This window comes from Euprymna scolopes, chromosome 16 (assembly GCF_053919585.1).
Source record: "Euprymna scolopes isolate OS-2025 chromosome 16, ASM5391958v1, whole genome shotgun sequence".
NCBI classification, from domain to species: domain Eukaryota; kingdom Metazoa; phylum Mollusca; class Cephalopoda; order Sepiida; family Sepiolidae; genus Euprymna; species Euprymna scolopes.
Genome location: NC_136497.1, coordinates 2,730,080 through 2,748,758, shown reverse-complemented (window position 1 = coordinate 2,748,758; position 18,679 = coordinate 2,730,080).

Sequence of the window (18,679 nt, the reverse complement as noted above, 5' to 3'; positions counted from 1 at the left end):
TGAAAACAAGAATGAGAGCAGTGCTGAATAGTATCCTGGGCAACACCGGAATTATTTCTGGTTGCGCACACACGCGTATGCAGCGGGGTGCACACATGCGAATATTGTTGACAAGTCTTCGAACCAAGAAATGTCATCAGAAATCATAACATTGGAAGAAATGTATAAAAGACTTGGAATTCAACATTCTTCAGTTAATTTACATGTTTATGTCATCCTCGCCTATGTAATATGTGTATCTGTTCTAACTCATGTTTGCTGTGAACGTCAAGTTGAGGAGTTTGAAAGAAGTACTTTCAGGTAATGTATCTTTAGTCTATGCTATTGTTGTTTGAGACCATTCCTTGTAATTATTGATGGAAATAAGCTTAGTCTGATGACCATCCATTTTTGTCCCCATTCCACTACAGATTTGAGGTCTTCATCAAGTGTTTCTGGCATTTCCTCATATATGTGTTCATTTGTTTTCCCGTCATGCCTGTTATAAAGCATGCTGTCATCAGCAAATATACCCATCTCAGAGAAAATTTTGTCAGGGAGGTCATTTATGAATATCAGGAATAATAAAGGTCCAAAGATCAACTCCTGGGGTACACCCGCATTTATATCATATTGTTTAGACGTACGACCGTCAAAGATAACCTGGATTCTTGTCTTATTTACAAATTATTTAACTGTGTTATATATCCGTCCTGTGATACCGTATGATCGTATTTTCTTTAGAAGTCCATCATGCCATACCCTTTCAAAAGCCTTAGATATATCTAGGGTTACCGCTCTACCTTCCCCGGCTTTGTCCAGTGCATGTTATATACGGCCAGAGATCACAGTTAGGATATCCGCTGTAGAACGGTCTTGCCTAAATCCATATTGGTGGTCGATCAAAAGTTTAGCAGCAGTAAGGTGAGGACAAGATTAATTAGAGACAAATATTTTCGTGAAAAGCGGGAGGAGGCTAATGGGGCAACAATTTAATGGGTCAATTTTTTTTCCAGAATTCTTGTAAACTGGTACCACAGAAGTAGTTTTCCAGTATTCAGGATGGAAAGATTCGTTGAAACATTTGTTGTAAAGTTTGGAGAGGACCTGAGCAACCTCAGCAGAACATTTTTTAATAGCACAGCCAGAGTTAGATTGGGTCCACACGCTTTTTATGTGTGTAGGGTATTTATGATATCATGCACATAAAAGAGGTAATTTTCAGATCATCTAGATTCACGTCCGTCAACAAAGTAAAGTCAGGGAGGGAATGGTTTGCTGGGTCCAATGTGGAGTTTGAGGCAACCAACTGGCAAGCATTTTAGTTTTCTCGATTGCCGTGCAAACAACCTCATGAGTGTAGGATAGTGGGGGACTTGTTGATTGCCCATTATTTAATACACTGTTGTAGATTTACGAGAAATTACGGGTTCATAATTTCTGTGCTTCGATATGTTTTTTGGTGGTTTTGATATATTCTCTTTTAATTGTCGCTATTTCTTTCTTACCACTAGTTTTTACTTCGCTATACTTTTGTCTGTTTGTACTGCACTTATGTCGGTTAAATCTGCGGTATGCATTCGGCTTTTGTGCAATGGCAGCTGCAGATGTAGAAGTTGAACCATTGGGGAGAATGTGGGGTTGAATTTCTGCGTGGGAACATGTGCTTCAATTGCCGTTTTGAACCATTCAGTGGTTACATTGGCGCACTGTTCGGTGGGAAGAGAAAAAATGTTTTTTTTCACTATAGGGCATCTCTTATGAGATCTCTGATGGCTTCCCCGTCAGTCTTCTTATAATACTTTGTCGTTTTGAGCAACGGCTCTTCAGTTTTGGGCCGAGAATTAAGGACGATTTCTACCATTATCACAGCGTGATCAACATTCTCGAGTGGGCAATCAGCATTCGTTAAACAATCATCGGGAACTGTGGTTAGAAATAGATCTAGAAGCGGCATGTTGATCTTGCTGATTTAGGAAACGTGTCGAAAACGTAACCGTCTTTGATAGGGAATGAGATATAGAGAAGCTATGTGCTCTGCTACCAGCTGCGTCTGTAAAAGTAGAGACTCCAAGCCAATTACTGTGGTCAACAAATACATGTACTTGCGCGCTAGTATCGAGGGAGGGTGCTTGTTGCTTCAGAAACGAGGACACGATATGGATTCCATATCGTTTTTTCAATAATTGTTTTTTTTTTTTTGTCTAAAGAAAAATGGAATTGGCGTCACGGGATCGCAGCCAAATACTCTACTAACTAGAGTGTGAAATTGAGATAACATTTCTTTCAACCCTAAAATAATGTCATGCAATGCATCCATCTTCTCGTCTTAGCTTGTCGAGTCTCATGAGAGAGATTCTATTGGATGGAGGACTGGAAATAACAAAATCAATACAAACTGTATCGTTTATTTGTATAAAATTAATATTTTTATATTCCTCGTTTATTTCTCTCTATCCATCCATCTATCTATCTATCTATCTATCTATCTATCTATCTGTCTGTCTATCTATCTATCTATCTATCTGCCTATCTATCTATCCATCTATATACATACATATTCGATATTTAATTTTTTTATTTTGAAGACATCATATTTTATCGACTTTTCATTTCATCTTTCGTAAATATTTAATATTTTATCGCCGTATTGATGAGACAAGCGAAGGTCGCTTAGTGTAACATAAGTCATGCTAACAAGTAAAACAAAATCGTGAATGTGACACCAAGAAAACGTAGATTATTAGTGAGATATTAAAACATTCGTCTACATAGAGAAATAAAGTAATACCGTTGTTTGATGTTGCTTGAAAAGAAAAAAACGACTAAATTGGAAGACGAGGCAAGTTGTGAGAAGATGTTGTTGTGTGTTAGCGCACTGGGACCAAAGGTTTTAAAAAAATTAGCGTGCTACAATAGTGCTGTTACCAGACAGGAAATCAGTTGCACTATTGGTAAATATTTTTTGTAAATGGGATAAATCAAACCTACTTATGCCAGATCATCTATTGCTAGAAAAGCATAAAGCGAAGCGTGTGAATACTGAAAAGAGTTCATTTTATATAGTATTAGCACTTGAGATGCTATATTCTAACCTAGACTTCGCGATGCATTTTAATTGATCTCGACTCAATCTGGTGAGATACGAAATAATCAGCTTAACACACCGGTTCCCATTGGATGACCGAAGTTAAGCGGCGTTAAACCTTTAGTTTAATATTAAAATGAGTGATAGCAAGTGCTGTATGTAACGTTTGACTTTGCTCAGATCCTGAATTGCAATACATCTGATATTTTCCGCCGTAGTCCGTTGCCTATTCAGCCCAACTAGAAAGTATTTCCATTTCTTTACATTAAATTATGTCTTTATACTAATAAGTACAAGTTTTTCTCAGAGTTTGCGTTACTATTTATTAAACGTGCACTGATCGAACATATGTTTCACCCCACACCACTCTTATTAATTTATCTATTTAATTATGTATTTGGAGGCATGAACTAATGGAGGGATTCAGTGATTTAGAAATTAATTCTATTGGAGGGATTATATTTTGTTTTTATTATAGCCTGTTTAACGCATATCCTCTAAAGCGTTTATAGCTTACTAGACTACCCGTGGCCCGTTGGGTCAGTATTTTATATTAGCTATGGAATTCATGTATGAGCGTGACACTTGTGACGTAAAGAAAATAGGGTTTGTTTTGGACATAACAGAAACATTTCTATGAAATTATATTAAAATGAAAAAAGAATATAGATAGATTTCTATGAGTTGTTCTTTTTATTATAATTGATTATTTTTGAAAAAAAATTACAGTTACTGAATTATAAGTGGTTGGCCATACTTATAGGTAAATGTGCACTTAACAGCTACCATAATACGTATTATAGTTAAATTCAAATTTTGATATATCTGCTTTTTTTTTACATCGTTCATTTCTGTATTACGTTTAAGTTATTTTAAACCACACTCTTCCAATGTTAAATAATAATTTCGAAATAATAACGTTAATATTTCAGTGCGCAGGTAAAAACTCTGCAAAAGAAGCGATTTGTGTTTATTTGTTTACGTTGTTATGGGCTAATGTTTATGCGCGTGCATGCGCAACCGGATGTTGTAAACTGGAAAGTGGGTTACATACATCGTTACAAGGTCATTTGATTTTTATAATTATATAGATTGCCGATTATAATTAAATATTTAATGATTTTTCACGATGCTTAAATCTAATAATTTAAAGTTTTTAGTCAAGCATAAAAACACAGCGAAATAAATAAACTTTAAGCTTAAATAATACAACTGACTTATTTTGTTTGTTAGCTTTCTCATATCTAAGAACCACTTTAGTTGTGCACCTCTGCTAGTGTCTATTAGTGGTAGCGAAATATAAAAGTCTGACGCGACTAGAAATTTTGCCCATCAAATATAATGTTCTACACACAAATGTGACAAGTGAATCCGACAGCGAGGCGAGAGATAGCAAAGATTGATACTCAGGTGGTTCAATGAATAGCACTACTTATGACATTTGCTTTTATCTTTACACGATTGCCGCCGGTTGAACTCCGCCATGAAGGATTATTAATCTCAATCTAAAACTTTGACTTGGGTGTTGTGGTCGTGTTTGATTAACCTTTTAGCGGAGCTCACATGATTTATAGCGAAAGAGAATTATTTTAACGTCCCGACGTTTGGAGAGACTGATTTTAAAAAAAAAGCGGGGCAAAATAAGTAAAAGAACAAAACATAAACTCTTTCTCTTTCAATTCTAATCTTTCTATTAATCTGTCTTTATAGTCCTCGCGCGAAAGAGCAGGACACAAAATGTTTTAAATAATAATAATAATAATAATAATAATAATAATAATAATAATAATAATAATAACAGAATAACAGTAACAAAGACTTTCGCTGGCGATGACTACTAATGAGCGTAACCAATTATACAGTCCTTTTGAAATTTTCATCACTATTTTTCTCGTTATCTACTGAATATTTTTATTGAAACCTATATGAAATATGTTCCTTATTAAATTGTAAAGATTTTCTATTCTGAAAGAAGTTTAAAAAATTTAATCTAAAAAAGTTATTTTAAAGTGTTTGTTAAAAAAATTCAGATTTTCTCATTATTCAGACATCTATTACAAAGAGAGAGTTGCAAAAAAAAAGTATGTGGTGTGAGGAGAAATAATAACTGAAACAGAATATTCAGACCTGTAATAATACAACGAGCGGGTTGCAAAAATGAGTTGTGGTGTGAGGAGAAATACAAACTGAAATAGAGAGTGGGAAAGTTTTTATAGATACATACAAAACCACATTCATTTTTTAAAATCTGAATTAATAAATTTAATAAAATATAATCTTAAAAAGATACGATACAAGTAAGAAAAGCATTTCATCCAAGGCATGGAAATTGTTAAACAAAATGCTTTTAATATAGGCTTTAAAAATAAAGGTACAAAATTCAATTTGAATTTTATTTATCTTCAAAGTGCACTTTTATACATTTTACAAAGTAAGGTACTAAATTTTTATACTTTATTTTGTAAAATTTATAAAAGTTCACTTTGAAGATAAATAAAATTCAATTTGAATTTTATTTATCTTCAAAGTGCACTTTTATATATTTTACAAAGTAAGGTACTAAATTTTTATGCCTTATTTTGTAAAATTTATAAAAGTTCACTTTGAAGATAAATAAAATTCAATTTGAATTTTATTTATCTTCAAAGTGCACTTTTATACATTTTACAAAGTAAGGTACTAAATTATTTTGAAGATAAATAAAATTCAAATTGAATCAAATGGGGAACTTCCTTCCATTTCCTCTAGCCACATCTCCCTTCCTCTTAGCCGTCGATAGCCGTTCAACAGTGGATAGAAGTAACAGATTCGTACGGAAATATCCTCATCTGGAGAAAGTTGTTCCGCCGGCAATGAACAGCCGTAAAAAGAAAATAAAAATAAATAAAAATAATAAAAATACTAAGTTTTTTTGAAAAAAATACCTTAATTTTTTCCCTATATTTTCATTTAAAAATTTACGGTTTTTGTAAAGATATTTTTTACGTATTTTCTTATATATATATATATATATATATATATATATATATATATATATATATAAATATATATATTTATATATATATATGTATATATATATATATAATTTCTGTGCACCCCCATAAAAAACTTGACTAAAGTCTTTAAAAACTTTGTACTTACACCTAACCATTTACAGTTAAAAAAAAGTATAACGTTCATATTTTCTTTAAGTAAAAAAACTTTTTATTGATAAATATTTTGCGAAAAATAAATAAATAAAATAAATTTAAAAAATAAGGTAGGTTTTTGTTATTTTTGATTATTTGCATTTGTATTTTTTCCGGTTTGTTGTTTTAAAATTTATCTGCGTCTGCTACAATGTTCAGCTTAAACAGATGATTGTCAGTCTCGCCTGATCCATGTTTGATTGGAATTCACAAGAATCCGGGTAAAATTATGCAAGAGTACTAGTTTTCCACATGTTTGTATCCCTTATATACAAAGTTCAAGCCTGTAGATCATCGTTGAGTCTATAGGTTGAAAAGTATCCTCGCACACACATTCTCTATTTTATTTTATAAATATTATTATTAGATTTTAATTTATACAGAAACTGAGACATTTTTTCTAAAACAAATAACTTTTTGTAAGTAAAAAATACTCAAGCTGAGATCGAAACCAAAACCTAAAGACAATGAGTCAAGTACGATAACCATTACACCAGCTTGACACGAGTTCTGAAGTGTTTTCAAACCTACTTATTCTTAATATAAAGAAGTTGGCATGACTCACAGCTGCGCATGCGCATTCATGATAGAGTTGAAAATGTTTTAAAATGTTTAGATAATCAAATCAACAACCTGTAACATTGTAACATTGATAAAAGCGAAAAAAAAGCGAAGAGTTTCCAGTACACTATTAATGACTAAGTACACTAACCAATAAATGGCGCAGAAAAGGCTAACATAAATAATTTAGTCAAAATAAGGATGACACCACTCTCTGGCTACCTTTTAACACTATTTAAAACTATACTGATTAATACTAAAATGAGCAAATGAAAACACAATACGCCATTGACTGGAAAAAAGTGAGTGAACTTTGCATACTTACTAATAACATACCCGAAAACGATTAACTATTATAAACTATATGGCTATCATATTTATAAATAGAATGTAGATATATACCTACGAGAATTATTATCATAAAGCAGCGTTATATAATGGAACTGAACAGATAATTGATTTCGAGCAATAACTAAGTACTTTAACTAGATGTTCTATGGCAACTGGGAAGACTACCAAGTTTATACTATTATGTATCCGTCTGCATGTATACAATCGTGTAATCCCATCTTTATAAGAAATCATATAATATATATACTAGCAAAAGTACCCGTTGTTGACTGGGTTTTAAAACAGCCTACAGAAAATGGACTCTGATTTATGAAAGTATGATAGGTTATGAAAAGGGAGGGTTGTAAAGAGAAAGTTTCGAATTTGGGGGTATCAAAACCAAAGCAAAATATGATGAAAGTAAAAATAAAATAGATAAACCCCATAATTTATTATACCATACCTGTTCACACTGAAACACTTATCACAATGTTCTGTGGATCTATATTAAAAAAACCTTGTTAAACTATGTGACATATTTCCATTCTATGGAGGTCAGGCGCGAACGAACACCCCATACTTTTATTATACCATATTTTTTCAAACTGAAACATAATTATCAAAGTATACTTACACAGATAGATATGAAAAGTCTTTATTAAAGTTTGTGCCTATTTCCATTCTATGGAAGCCAGGCGTGAACGCAGACACCAAAATTTTATTATACCATCCCTATTTAAGTTGAAACACACTTATCAAAGTATTCTTATGTACATCTATATTAAAAACACTTGCAAACGATTTTTTTTTATTTAAAAATTTTTTTTATTTTTAAATTTTTAAAAAAAATATTTTTAAATGTTTTTATTTTTAAATATTTTATTTTCATACTTTGTGGACCAGGTGCGAACGCAGACCCCACAATTTTAATGAACTACCGTTCTGCCTGATCAAACATACCCATTCCTTTGTCTCGATACATCTATCATTATATGTAATCAGTTTTTTAAAATAGTCAACCATATAGGAGCCTATTCGTGGCCACACACACACACACACACACACACACACACACACACACACACACAAGACATTCAGCTTTATATATAGATATATATATATATTAGATTAAAACTTAAATGAAAGAATGAAAACCATTTACACAAAGTTTATGAAAAACTTATACGCGCTTAAATATTTTACATCTGTATAATTACTATGTGCACGTTAATATAAAAAAAAAATCTTCCATGATATCATCTATATTGAAATCATATAAAAACGCCATATATGTTACAGGTTATTGATTTGATCATCTAAACTTTTTAAAAGTAAAAATTAAAAAGGGGACTGCACTAGATAGGGAGAAAAATAAATATAAAAATTAAAATTCATATTAATTAATGTAAAAATAAGAATAAAAATTGTCTCGGTCCTGAAAGAATTCTCATTCGCTTTACAACCGAGGCTATCCAGTGTGCCATTTTTGTAAGCGGTGGAAACGGAATTCACTTCACATTAAAATCCGTCATTGTCTCTAACTCCGACCTCGCAGGGAGGTTTAATATTACTATTTAAAACTATCACCATTGTTATTAATACTTTACTATATTTATCTATTAATATTTTGTTTCAACTATTACTATTATCATTATTATTATTAATGATAACATTATTTTTACTGTTCAGCAAATTTATTTGAATTTCAATTATATTATTTAATTCAATTTCAATTAAATTATTCAAATTTATTTGAATTTCAATTATATATTATACATATTGAAATCAATTGCGTCTCTTTTTTCATCGTTTGAATTAAACACTAATACGTTGCAACAATTTTTTTAAATATTTTTTTTTAAAAAATCACCATTCTTCTTCTACAAACGGCAAAAATAATTAACGTGAACTCTTGCACATTGTTGCAAGGAATGAACGCGGTCCATTCTACAAATTTCCAGGATTTTTTTTTTTATCGTAATACATTTTCATTTCGATATCTTTTGTGACCAAATGAGAAGGAACCCTTGAAATATAAAAGTAATATATTAAATACAACTAATAACATCGTTTTCATGTTTAAAAAAAGTCCTCATCACCTTGACATTATATATATATATATATATATATATATATATATATATATATATATATATATATATGAATTAATAAGATTATAAAAACATTGTATCTATTTACAATGCCTCCCCACGGGACAGAGTTAGACACCAGGGTCGTTTTTTTAAGATGGAGAAAAAGTACAAAAATAAAAATTGTCTCAGTCGTGAAGGACTGATCCTCCACCGAAAGAGAACAAGAAATGGAAGTGCAGCATCTGAAGAACAGATACTACATTTTGATCTTAGCCAAAAATTGTAAAGAGTCAACGTGGATTGATCAGCATTTAAAATGCACGTGTCTTTTGAACTCCAAGAAAATCTGACCGACAAAGAATTACTTTACAGTCAAAAATATAAAAAAATAAAAGAAACACTCCTTTTTAAAGACAGAAATGCATTTTTTAAAAACCCGTCTATTTTAAATAATCATAAAATACAATTACATCAAAATATAATTGTATAACATGTATATATATATATATATATATATATATATATATATATATATATATATATATATATATAGGAAAATTAAAACTGTAAGTTGAACTTTACAATCAAAATTTATTGTTCGACTGAATACTCCAAAAAACAATTTACAAAGTCCTTATTCCACGGAGTTTAAAAGAATGCTATTCTTATTATTATTCTCATCAGAGGACATAAAGAAATCAGCAAATTATATTTGTAGCAATGCTAGAATTTGTAAGTTAAGGCACTAAGTGAAACTGCAATTTATTTTAAGTTATAAATTGCCAAATTTTTATTTGGCAATGTATTTTTTTAAATGAAAAAAATTAAAAAAATATTGGATATGTAAAAAACTAATATAAAAAAACAAACCGCACATAATATTTCAGCTTGAATGAAACTCCTCTAGAGTTGATCCAAAATGCAAAATCTGATTGAAAAGTTTTAAAAAACAACTGAAATAATGCAAGTTGTTTTTTTTTCGGGCAGTGCAGTAGTCCAAAGAGAAGTCTGTCCCTAGTCAAATGGGATCTAATAGCAAGAAGAGAGAAATTCAAAATTCTTGCATGTAGTACAGCGGTTGCATTCGAAGTCAGGGAAGCTTTGGCCTAGAACTGATAAAGAAATACTACGGAAGACACATTTCAAATTTTATTCTTTCGATTTGCAGTTCTATGCCGGACACGCATTTGATTAATACACACTGAAACAAAGGAAACCGGATATGCTGAATTCCGTCCGCTCTGAGTGGCTCTACCACGAACCGGAGTTTCAGAAGGCATAGCTCTGAGACTTTTATCCTTCCACCAGGGACTGTTGGCGCTGAAGGTATGATTCTAATGGTAAGGTCAAAATGATCATGTTTATGATGATAGTCTTTTTTGTTTGTGTATCCGAATTTGATTGACAATTCCAACTCACCCGTTGGCTTACAATGTTTACATAGATACCGAATGGGAGAATAAGAATGTTAATCTCGTGTCTGTTTTTTTCTTTTTTGGCGGCGTTGGAAAGGCTTGTAGTGCTGCTCCTGGCTTTGGGTAATATATTTTGGTGACAGTAACGGTTTTCTAAAGTTCTAAAACTAGCGTCTACATTATATATGTAGTTAAATTAACGAGTGAAAAAGAGGTATAAAACATGAATTTATTAATGGGTCACCAGTATGCAAGAACTAACTCAACAGCTAAATTTCGAGAAAAAATATAAGAAAACATGAATTAACGAATAAACAAATGTGTCAGTTTCAAAGTTTAGTTTTGGGAATGTGTGTTTTTATCTACTGGGTACCTGTGTTCACCAGAAATATATAGCAGTAGGCTTAAAGGGATTTGAGCGTGAACAATTCCAGTTCTCTAATATAGATGTTGTTGATGTTGGAAATCGAAGCCCGTCGCGCCGCAGGTGTCCCCATGGAAGACCTTTGAATTTCTGTTTACCAAGAACTCTGTTGTATTTGCTTGTTGGATTTTACACAGAATAGTTACTTTGTGAGTTTGAAATGATTTTTCTTGGTTGAATAATATTTGGAGCTTACCAATTTCTTTCAAAACTAACTTGATGAAGAGTGGATCTAAAAAAAAAAATAAAAAGCAGAAAAAAAGAAAAAGGTAGCAATTAAAACAAAGAAGCGTAAGCTGAACGAAAAACGAAAATAGTAGTTGCTTGTATGAGTTCGTTCGTATCACGCATCAAACTTTAATTTGCTACAAACATTTAAAATTGATTTCTTCTCATCCTGATCGATAGGTCACATAATGTCTCTTTCTACAGGGTCAATATTAATCTTGTGTAGAGCAGACCTGTGTAGATTTTTGGGCTAGCACCACCCCAACCCTTACGCCGTCATATGTTATCCCGAAACAATTACTTAAGAAACACTTAAACACCAAACAATCCAAATGTAAATAGGTGTATTCTCTTCTTTATCGGTTTTCTGACGTATCCGCCATTTTCCTTTATTTCATATCGAATCACAGGCACTAAAATAAGCAAATTATTTTACACAACTTGAAAACTTATCTATTGGTTAAAAGCGTGTCTAGTTTTGCTCAATCATATAATAGTTTGACTAAAATCAATCGACGCGTATGAATCTGAATTCGATTTATGCGATTTCATGGTCTGCATATGTATCCATTATTTAATTTATATCTTTTTTCATATTATTATGATACACGCTGGACCTGTGCAATTTCCACAGAATGTGAAATATATTTAATCAAGAAATATAAAGCTGCGATTTTTGTAAATAGAGCAAAAAATAGTTTGTTTGTTTGTTTTTTTTTGACAGAAAGACCAATAATCCGCAGCAAATATGAGTTTATAAATATTTCTACGAAAACCGTGCTTAATTGTATTTTAGATTCAGAACTAATCCAAATGAGATGAATCGAAAAGTAATCATAAATGAAAGTAATATTGTGCTACATAGTTCAATACAAATGATAAAAAAAACACTTTAATATACAATCTTTTATTTTCTCTATCAATCCAACGCCTCTTGGCAGACAATCTTTTTCTGCTGTATTTCTTTCGAATGTTCGCTTTTGTACGTAATGTTTCGCTGACTTTTTCAGTGATGAACCGCTGCATCTCAAAAAAAAGTTAATTTCCTACTCCATTAGAACAATGGTCACATATTATTAGAATGATATTCGAAATGAGGCTACGTCAAAAACGTCACTCTCATATTTTATCTAAAGTTGCCGGATTCTACTTTAACGTTTTTTGAATTTGGCATTTTTTCAGATTAACTTAATATGCTTCTGACTGGTTGTCCTCGGCGCTCGTACATCTAAACAACATGACACAAATGCGGGAGTACCTCAGAGATCTATCCTTGGACGTTTATTATTTCTGATATTCATAAATGACATCCTTGACAAAATTGTCTCTGACATGGGTATATATGCTGATTAAACCACGCTCTACAACAGGCATGACGGGAAAACAAAAGAACACATATCTAAGGAAATGGCAGAAACACTTGAGGATGACGTCCAATCTGTAACGGAATGGGGACATAAATATATGGTCACATTCAATACTGCCAAGACTGAGCTTGTTTCCTTCAATAATTACAAGAAACCTTCTCTACCACCAATAGCAATGGCCAAAGATAAATTACCTTAAAATTCATCTTTTAAAATCCTCGGCCTAACGTTCACAGAGAACATGAGTTGGAACATTTACATTGAGAGCATTGCCAGGACCGCTGCGAAGAATGTAGATTCTCTCTACCCTGCTAGAAAACTACTCTTAAACGTATCCTGTGCCTCCATAAAGCCACCATTCACCCATGTATGGAGTATTGTTGTAACATTTAGGCTGGTGCATCTGCTACTAGTCTCTCGCCCCTAGACAAAGTTCAAAAGAGAGTCGCCAACCTCATAGGTCCTGAACTGTCATCTAAGCTTAAGCCTCTGTCCCATCGACGAAATGTTGCCTCCCTCTGTCTGTTCTACAAGTATTTTAATGGTGAATAATTTGACAAGCTGCAAGCACTTGTACCCCCTCGATATAAATACCCCAGCAAATCTAACAGGCAGCTAAATCCCACTCGTACATAGTAGAGCTCTCTAGATGTAAGAGAGCATCCAACTCCAGTAGTTGCTTCCCCAGAAACCACTTTAGACTTTGGAACTCCTTTTCATGTTCCTGTTTCCCAAACAGTACTGGCATGCAGAATTCCAAGTGTAAACAGACATCTTGCTGCTCAACTGTTTACATTGTTCTCTTGTAGTTTATGTTCCTGAAAGAAGCCCCAACATCAAAGTGGCAATGTGTTTTGTTTGGGGTAAAAATGTAATAAAAGAATTACTGAGATAAGGATTTAGTGTTGGCATTATCAGGATTTTTAAGATGCACACACACATCCATATATACATATATATATATATATATATATATATATATATATATATTTATTACTATAGTATTTTATTGCCTACAGACACTAGTGTTTCCTTCTTTCGGGAATCCTCAGTGCAGGGTTTCACGACGCCAGTTGGGTGATTCGAACCCGGCCACGAAGCCATTGCTGACTCTATTAGCAGAGAACAAATCACTCTTTATTGCTACATATTATAATATATATATATATATATATATATATATATATATATATATATATATATATATATATATATATATAGTAAAACTCCTTTAATTTGAACTTCCTCTAAAGTTGGACTTCCTCTCATTTGGACTTCTTCTAAATCTGGACTAAACTTGAACTGTCTCGTCATTGAAATTGTATTAGCATATTTGATGCGGAGTTGCAGACAAACTGTTTACATGGTTTAATCAGATATTGCGCAGAAATGTTAATATTGTACTATGTAATTAATGTAGATTAGCTATTCATAATTAATTTACACGAACTGTTTTTTTTTTCAGATTACTATATTTAAAATAGTGTAAAATAACCCATCACAATGTGTCTAGAAAAAATTCTTGAAACCAAACGGTTACCGACCAACCACGCTGTTCTTAAATCACTTAATGCAAATGATGTTGACATGTGGGTACAACAAGATGAGGAAACTACTGATCAATATCCTGAAGGCAGTAATGGTGATGAAATTAGCGACAGCTCCCATTCTCTTGGCCCTAATGTAAATAGCCAAGAACTCTCTAATGAAGCAATATCAGGGGATGATGCAGAAAAGTATATGGACGGTTATAAAATTTCTAGAAAAAAGTCCTTACTTTAGTGACAACTACGTTTTGCAAGCAATGTCACTCCAAAGAGATATAATCATAAAGAAGCTACAGAACCAAGAAATTGTAGATTTCCGTGATCGCTTATGGAATACAATGGCAGCGCACGAGTGCTCAATCGATGAAAATAGAAACTGCAATGAGACTCATTCAATGAATAACTAAAAAAACTGTATTTAACATAAATGTATGATTTTTGTAGATGATAACTTAGGTAATAAATACCTAAGAAGTAAGAGTAGATTTAATTTATTTTCAATGTTTTTGTTCCTGGTGATAATATTGACAAATTTTACTTGCAATATATCGTAAACTCAACTTAATATATACTTGAAGTATCATATAGCAATGAATTTCATTTACTATTTTTTAATTCTTAGAAAATTAAAGTTAACTGCAGCACATTTTTTAATCACGAAACCTGAACAGCATCCTCTAATAAACTGGCGAATTACTTAGAACTTCTTCCTAGTCGAAACGAAAGCTACCTCGTTCTGAAATTTCATACAGAAAAATTTCCGAGTTCGACAAAACGCAATCGACAAGAGTCGAAAGTTACATCGACTAAAATATTGTGAAAATAACACTCACGCTAAAAGCAGTAGTCTGAATAATCCAAATTATACATATAGCTTATCTTTGAAATATGATACAGTTCTGTGAGAAAGATCAGACCTAAATTATTATAACCTTGACAGATGCGTGTATTTACATAGACGTAGTATTGCGAGATTTACAAGTTTAACCAGATTGGAGATAATCTAGTGGTTTAAAACCAGATTACATGGTCAATAAACTAAATAAGTCCAACATAATCTTATATAACAAACAAACATTTTTACTTTTTTGTTTAAAGTAAGACTACATTTATCAAATATCTGTATTGTATACTTAAGTTTGAATAATACTGCGTCAATTGATTAAATCAAATATATTTTATATCGGATACGGTTTAGTATTTCACAAATTACTGCAGAGAACAGTAAACGAGTTAATATGCTTGCAGTAGACACGGGAAAGCAAACGAAATATCCTAACCCTTAATCAGCGCGATTGATAGTATGCTTATAAATGTACATATATTTCAGATAAAACGATTACAGACACACACACATACATATATATATATATATATATATATATACACACACACTCTCTCTCTCTCTTGCTCGTCCGTCGAAGTCGACAATGACACAGACACACACACACACATATATGTATGTATGTGTGTGTGCGTCTGTGTGTGTGTATATATGTGTGTGTGAAGATTTTCGAACGAGGTAGCATGCTCTCGTTTTATAACAATTTCCAAATTTAAAAAAATATTGACCTGCAATTAAGCCATACACAGGTTTGTTTATATATATATATATATATATATATATATATATATATATATATATATACAAACCTGTGTATCGCTTTATAGCAGGTCAATATTTTTTTTTAATTTGGAAATTGTTATGAAACGCAGAGAAGTGAAATTTGGCACCCCTTATTTCCCTGATTTTTGTGAAATTTAAACAATTTTTTAAAAAAATCATGCTCTTCCAATGTACTAAATTTCACTTTTCTGCGATTCATAGTTATTTCAAAATTAAAAAAATATATTGGCCTGCAATAAAGCGATATACAGGGTTTGTGCATACAAGAACATAACTAAATGCTATGATCGCTTTTTCAACATTACAAATCGGACTATTTATTATGAGTGAATTGAATCTTAACAACCATTTTACCTTTTCTAATAGTCCAACATATCCTTTTATTTGCATTTTTTTCATTTTTGATTTCTTTTCTTCGTTTAAAAACCTCTTTACACAACCTTTGTTGCATATAATAATTAGTTTTCATATAATGCACTATCAACTTATGTCAGTACCAGCAAACTCCGCTATAATTATTTGCTAGTATCTACAAAATTCTACTAAATCATAATTGTGCATTGTATTTTTATGGAAACCTCTATTTTATTATGTTTTTTTTTACACAGTGGTCACCACTAATCAAGGCCCAGAAGCCACTCAGGGATAAGGGTTATTGCAAGTACATTACGTTAGTGTGGAGATTTGATGAAGTGTTTACTTAAGGGGGCGGTTCATTAGGAATTTATCCAAGTTATAGTCAGGTGGGAAGCACGCAGACAGAACAGAGTTCCACAGGCGTGCAATTCTAAGAAAGAAGCTTCGTTCATGGAATCTACGTTTTGATTTAGGCACAGATATAGAGTGGAGGGAATTTTTCACAGTGGATTCAGCTAGACGGGTGTTTCTCATGAAAGATTTGCGAGGGGGGGGACCAGAGATTGGAGTTCAGACGAGCACCTGCCATGGAAATAATGATAAAACAAGGATAGGCTCGCAACGTCTCTTCTGTGGGAGAGAGGTTGCAGGGCAGAGAAAAGGGCATCCCCCACTAAGCCACGAAGTCTATTTTGTACTCTGTCAAGGCAGAATAGGCTATTTTTAGCAGCTCCTGCCCAGATATGGCAGCAGTATTCCATCTTTGGACGTACTTGGCTTTTATATAGATAGAGAATTGCATCAGTAGTGAGATATCTTCTGGAGCAGTAGTAGGATCCCACCATCTTTCCAGCGACCTTGGCAACTGACTTGATGTACGTGTTCCATTTCAGATCAGGAGTAAAGGTCAAACCCAGAAGCTTGTCAAAACACGGGTCCTCTCCCAGACGAGAGCCATCCATCCCAATTGATGCCAAATGGGGATCAGAGCGTTGATGATGTAAGAATAGGAGTTTGGCCTTAGATGCAGTAAAGGTAACCAGCCACGTCTTCCCCTACTGAACCACGCGCTCGAGATCAGAGGAGAGAGAATCAGAGAGAACTTTGTCATTAACAGCCTTTGATGCGTTGCCATAGATGGTTGTGTCATCAGCATAGATATCAACGAATGATTTAAGTATGTGTTTAGGGAGGTCATTTATGCAGATCAGGAAGAGAGTTGGGCCCAGGATTAACCCCTGCGGGACTCCAGCATTAATACTGCAGGCGTCTGATTTTTGTCCATCGACCACTACACTTATGAGCCTATCAAAGAGAAATGATTTAATGATAGAGAAAACATTTCCAGTTATACTGTAGCTGGAAATCTTGTCTAGTAGAGCCTTATGCCATACCTTTGTTACATTGAGTTTTTCTATTTGGTTGCCGTTATTATATAAATAGCAATATTTTCAAGTTAACAGAATCTTTTGGTTTATAATCTTAATTTTTACTTCTTAATTATATATATATATATATATATAATTTAAAGGAGATTAGAACAATAGTCTTAAGAGCAGAGTGTATTTTAATGTAATAGTGAAATTACTAGTTTAATTAAAATACAGGAAAGAAAAAGTGCTCGTTGTAATTTAGATATATAATAAGCTCGATAGGTAAATATCCTAGAGCTAATTTAATAATTAGTAATGTGATTGATAATTTAAAATTTAAAAATAAAATTATAATTAAATTAAAAATCCGTTTCATAAGAAGGAACAACAACATAATCAATTATTTGTGCGATCGTTTCGGAAAACAATGTTTTTATTGTGGTAGACATCAAGTTACGGACAATAATTATTACATGTAGTTTTTTAATAAACAAGGTTTCCTCATCAGCAAATTGTGAAGGATTTTTATTAAATTTAAAAGACACCACAAATAAACCTAGCATTAAAAGTAAGGCAGATGTATCTGGAAAAAAATAAAATAAAGGTCTGGATTTAAAACTGATAAGAAAATTAATATGGGTTAGAGATAGAAAAGAAATAGAGTAAACTATAAATTTGGTTTAAGTACAATATTATACATACATACATACACAAATATATACATGCATATATATGAAAAAATTACACATATATACATATACATCGATATACAGATATATACATAAAAATATAGGTACAAATATTTACCTTTTAATTTTTCGCCTTTTGAAATCAGGAACTATGGTTAAAGTACTCATATAGATGTTTGCTATAGCTTTTCACCTTATCGAGTGATAAATTTTCAAAAAGGACACCTGTGCAATAATTTATTTCCGTTAGCATACTTTTGATTTAAAGACGCCACGGTTTATAATTCGAAAGAAATTGTAAGTTAATGTTATTTGTATAATTACATAACGCAAGGGGGATAATTAGTCATATTTTCTTTAATTAAAAAGTGCAAGTCTAACTTAATTTATTACAGAAAAGAAATTGTAATCTA